At 34.0% G+C, this 6,081-nt stretch overlaps 1 non-coding gene across 1 annotated transcript; it reads right to left on the bottom strand.

Annotated features, from left to right (window-relative positions):
- Positions 1-5,710: 5,710 nt before the first annotated feature.
- LOC123631110 lies at positions 5,711-5,817 on the bottom strand. Its single transcript, XR_006732985.1, has one exon. It is a non-coding gene; the product is annotated as a U6 spliceosomal RNA (small nuclear RNA).
- Positions 5,818-6,081: the final 264 nt, after the last annotated feature.

A 6,081-nucleotide genomic window follows, 5' to 3' on the forward strand; every position in this document is an offset into this window, starting at 1 on the left:
ACCAGAGTGTAAAGTCCTTGGAGTCTAGAACTTTACCTGATACTATTAAGTCTGCAGACCCTAGTAAAGTTCATCATGTGATAGTTTACATATCTTTGATGAATGACTATTGATAGTTCAGAATCTAAAATAGAGATTGGCCCATAGAAGGTGAATTTTTATCTTTCCTCAAAGCATCAATACACACACACACACACATTTTATCTGCTCCTTACTTTGGAACTCTATTCAATGCTGAAAGATATCTCTCTACAATGTGATCAGGTTTCTAAAACCACTTAATACTACTGGATTTCTCCTTCCATTACAGAAATTTATATGAAATCATGTTTTTTTTTTCTGTTTCTATAACCAGCATCATCATTGTCTTCAATCCTCTATATTTCAAAGCCACTCTTTGTCCATAGAATCCCAGAGATTACAATAAGAAGAAACTTGAGGGTAGAGTTAGTTTTGCCCCTCCCCTGGACACCAGAATTGCATTCACAACATGTCCATGAATTAGGGACTCATACCATGCTTTAATACTTTTCAGACAGGGCAGCCTCAAATACTGTCAATCTACTTTTCAGACAGAAATAATTATTAGAGGAGTTTCTTACATTGAGAAGTCTGATTCATTGAATCTTCTATGTATTCATTCTGATTATGGTCTCTTGAATTGGACAAAGTGAATAAAATATGGTTATCTGATACTCTTCAAATATACACAACAGACAACGTTTCCTGCCCCAATTTTTAAACTTGTAAACTCTATGAAACATGCTTCATTTTTTTCTAGTAAGGAAAAGCATCCATGCTTCCATTTTCAAATGCTAATGTTCAGCATATCTGATAATTTAATACTTGTTTCATCCCTTCTATTTCCTATATCTTGCTTTTCTATTGCTTTATCTTTATAGACCTAATTATGGTTTGTTTTCCAAGCAGATCACTGTGACTAGCTCACAAAATTATTGTATATCTTCTCCAAGGTACAGAATATCATTACCACTGCTGTTTTCTTATGACTGTTAAATCACAGTAGAGTATACAGAGAAAAAAGGGATCACTCCAGCAGTATTTTTTTTATTATGGTAAAGGAAATACCAAAGATCAATAATACCCATGCTAAACACAAAGCCTCAAATTCCCAGCCATTTGTACAAATTCTTTATTATTAAGTCATGATTGGCAAACTTTAATAATTTTTATCCTTTAAAAATTGTCCAGCCATCATCCTTCCACTCTTCCTGAAGCCAAGCATTGTTCTGCATTTGTTTATCACATTTCTTCTCTCTCAAGCAGTTTTATAATGTCAATGTTTTTAATTAATTCTGATGGTTAATTAATTCCTTAACAAGCAACAAGCTCTTACTAAACACATACAATATATTAAATGGCATACCATGGTCAATAGAATTCTAAAAAGGCTCTCAGGATTTCCATCCAGTGGTGTTCATGCCTTTGTGTAATCTCCTCACCTTGAGTAGAAATGGCAGGAACTGTAACATCCTTCTAACCAGTAGAATATGGCAGAGGTGATGGGATAGGACCCCTATGATTATGTGACCTCTTAAGGCAACAGTGAAGGGATTTTCTGTTAATGATTTTACAGGTAAGTAAACACATGAATTAAGAAAGCAATTACTTTTATCTGTTATTGTAATATTCATTTTAAATACCATATGCAAAATACAGATTCAAAGACAAACCTTAATTAAAAACAAGTAAATAGCATGCTGGGTATAACTTTGCTACAGTCTTCATCTTGTTGCTTTTTGTTTGTTTTCTTATAAAGTCTGTGTATACTTTGAGTGCAATGATTTTTTTCCTTATTTATCTTATACTCCCTTTGTTCATCCATAGACAATAACTGGCACTGGTAGGCTTTCATTAATTATTTGCTAAATTGAACTGAATTGAATTGAATTGAATCAGGCTGAATACAAGTAGTTAATTCTTGCAGTAATGTCTAGGATAAATTTGACAAACAAAAGACTGAACTCATAGAGAATCTTTATGAGGCTATCGTACCAGGTAAAAGGCCAGGAATTTCTGGCCTACAGCAATTGAAATGGAACCCCAAAGAAGGGAAAGTAGTTATAAGAAACACAAACAGAATCTGGCAAGAGATTGGCTTTGCTAGTGAAGAAAATGGAGGAACAGATAATGATGTTAAATTTTCAGATCCTTGCAACTTGGCAATGATGATGTCATTTTAATACTTTTCTGTTTTTCTTTATAGTTAAGATGACGTCTACTTTCTACATGTAAGTGCTTTGGGATCAAGGAAAGACTCCCACAAAACATGGTGAGAAAATGACCCAGTTTATATTATTTGGCAATAACAGTGATTAAAATGAGTAACGAGAGCTGTGATACTCATCTCCGCTAGGTGTTACTCACCCATGAGAAGCTCATAAAAGCAATGATCTAGTTAACAACTTTACACCTTCGGCTAATGTTGCAACCACCACAGTCCCTTATTATACACAGTTTGTAGTCGCTATATCACGTATTTTGTCATCCCAGTACAACAAACAGCAAGTAGGGTAACCATGGCAATGTTTAAACGAAGCCTTGCCTAAGTGTTCCTATTAGGAGTGAGCATACCAGTTTTATATCAGATAATTTCTTTCTCAGAAGTTCTAGATCACCACAAAAGTGTAATGGTTAAATGTCTGGGAGAACATACATTCCAATGATAACTAATCATTACTTCTTCGAAATTACAGGAGAATCCCGAGGAAGCCAGTGTTGGGCTGAGGTCCTAACTCGTGCAGAGCAAAAGGCTGAGGATTGAGGACGGAGCTGCTTGTTGGCCTGACTGCTGCTGATGCTGATGTTAGAAAAGCAAGCCATGCTGCTTTCATAACAACTATTAAGACTGCATTTGCAACCCTAACATTCTAAAATGACAAACCATGTGAAATTTTACTAGTCAGGATATATTGCGAACCAGTTACAAAATTTCGCTGACCTTTTCAAAAGACAAGAACTACAACAACATACTGCATATGATTTTGAAAGAAAAAGAAAACCTTCTCAAAGAAGATACAACTGTGCCCCTACAGGTCATAGGAAGCATTGCATATGCACCTGAGAATTGAATCCCTGAAAAGACTCGCATAACCAGACTCTAAAACAGGAAGCTAAAGGATTCATGATTGTTCTATCTAAACTATTTATGATACGTGGTGAACAAGCCCAATTTTTCACTTAATATAGGTTATTATAGATGCTCAGAGCTGGTCTGACCATCGCCAGTTTCAACAATAACACTCAAGTCAGGAGACTATTGGTTCCTATTTAGATTAATTACCATGACCAGAGGGTTTCAGATCAAAATAGAAATTGTTCAAATGATAGGTATGGCACCAAAAACAAAATGACAAAAATCTAACACATCACGTTTTTAATATTTTCAACAGGTAATTGAAATAATTTATTCAAACCAAACTTTTCTTTTTGCAAAAGCCAGAATTTAGAAAATACACAAAGAAATTGCAAAGCTACAACTCAATACATTTTGTAGGATATAATTTGTTTTTTTCTGAATTTTCATCTTAAAGAGAACCAAGTTGATTGCTTTTTTACTTAAACATTGTACGCAGAAAGCAGAGTAAATCAGTTTGTAAGATACCCTTCCTATATTATTATTGAGTCAATATCTATCCACCAAGAATAGTTTTAGAAAGAAACTAAAAAGTTAAAGAAAGAGAATTTCTGGGTGCAAGAAAGTAGGAAGAGACACAGATAGGTTTGGAATATTGCTTAATATTTTAAAAAATTTATTTTGGAGACAAAGTATAATAATATGAACATTGTCAAAAATGAAAACAAGATCATTTTTGAAGAATCAGATCTCTTTAACAATAATAAGAGGAACCATACAGCACACTAAAATTGTTCAAAAATTTAGAAATACATATAAGTAGAAAATTAAATGTTTTTCCAGGTTATAGAAAATATAATAAATGATTACACTAAGAAGCTTGCTAATAATATAATAATATAATGCAATCTTTTTCACTTCTGTTGAATTTTGTGCTCTTATACTCAGTCAATGAGAAATAAGCACGTAACAATATTTCTGATCTCTTGCCTCTTCATGTCATCTTGCTCTGGCTGAAATGTTTCTACTTTAAATGAATTGATAAATTTTGGCAGATGAATTCATTTTAATAGCTATAATATTTTTATTTCCTTCCCTATGTCACTAGCAATATTTTATCTCCTCACCTAAGTTTTAAAAGTTTGAACTATTACCTCAGGTAATAAATATCACAATATAAGTTCTTAATTAAATATAAGATAAATTGAAATAAATACAAAACTGTACCTCTCTTTGGAAGCTCATATAATCCAACTCATAGAAAAGTCTGAGTTTTTCATCAATTTAACTAAGAAAATACTCATGATCATATTGTAAACCTGAAAAAATATTAGGCAGTAATCCAGCTATTTCAAATATTTAAATGTTTAGTACTTACACACAAGTTCCTACATTTGCTAAAATTTCTAATTTCAAATGTTTGCCATGATTCAAAAGATAATTCAGTCAGAAGATGTGATGTGATGTAGTAGCCACAGCACTCCCCTTTGCTGATGAACCCCTCGGGCCATTGATTAACGCAATCAATTGAGTACCAGACCATTACATCTGATTAAGCACTCCCTGATTTTATTGGCAATTTAAGAACTGCTTAATGCTGAGGAGGGAATCTAAAAGCATTAAATCTCATATATCTTTTTTTTTTTTTCAGGAAGGAAAACTCCATTTGGTATTCAGTCTACACTAGATAAAAGTTGGTCTATGGAGCCAGAAACACTAAAACGTATAGGCATGCAGAAGATGAATAAATAGAAGAGAAATATCCTACAAATGTGCAGGGTTTTAACTGTTGAGTCAAGTGTTCTTTCCGGGGAACTCCTTTGGAACTCAATAACAAAGTCAATAATACTACTGTAACAAGGTCTCCCCTCCTTGCAATCTTGGGAAAGCCAAATTATTTAATAGTCTTTCCTGCTTGCCTTTGTATCTCGTATGAATGCATCCCAGGAGCGGCACAAGAAATACGAGCTTCTGTGGGAAACTTCAGAGATCCAAGAAGTACCCTCACATAAGCAAAAGAAAAGAAAAGCATGCCAAGGACTGAGGATGATGTGAATCATACCAACATTTGGACATAGGAAAAATGGACTCCTGTGAAGTGGAGGTGGTCATACTAACAGTGATCCTATGATAACCTTATGGTAAGTGGGGGAAAATGGACTAGTTCACCAAGTGTCTTAAACAGTGTGGAGAATCATCATGGATCCTCCTGTGGCTTGTTTAAATGTCTAGTTTATCATGAGTCTTTTTATGGATTTCGATGCTCAGGTACATACACAATGCTTTAATATTCAATTGTATGGCTATACCATATTTATTTATGCTTTCATCAGCTGGCAGACACTTGATTTGTTTCCACTTTCTGGCTCATAGGAATAATGTTGCTACGTACATTCATGTACAACTTTTGAGACCACATGTTTTCATTCTCTTGGATATATAAATAGTTGCTGAATTGCTGGGTCATGTGGTAACTTTGTGTTTAATCTTCCGAGAAATTGCCAGATTGTTTTTTAAAACACCTGCATCATTTTACATTCCCACCAGCAGTGTAAGAGGGTTCTAATTTCTCCATGTCCTCACCAACATTTGCTATTACTTGAGATTTTTTTTTGTAATATGGAACACTTCATGAACCTGCGTGTCATCCTTGTGCAGGGGCCATGCTAATCTTCTCTGAATCATTCCAATTTTAGTATATGTGCTGTCACAGCGAGCACATTATCTGAGTTTTTAATTACAGCCATCTTTGTGGGTGTGAAGTAATATTTCATTGGGATTTTGACTTGCATTTCTTTGATGATGATGTAGAGCTTATTTTCATGTGTTTATTGGTCATTTGTGTATCTTCTTTGGAGAAATGTCTATTCAGATCCTACATCCATATTTGAATTGAGTTACTTATTTTTTATTGAGTTGTAGGAGTTTCTTATATATTCTGGACAAAGTCCTTCAAAATCCTATGATTTGCAAACAGTTTCTCC

Source organism: Lemur catta, chromosome 1 (genome assembly GCF_020740605.2).
Source record: "Lemur catta isolate mLemCat1 chromosome 1, mLemCat1.pri, whole genome shotgun sequence".
NCBI classification, from domain to species: domain Eukaryota; kingdom Metazoa; phylum Chordata; class Mammalia; order Primates; family Lemuridae; genus Lemur; species Lemur catta.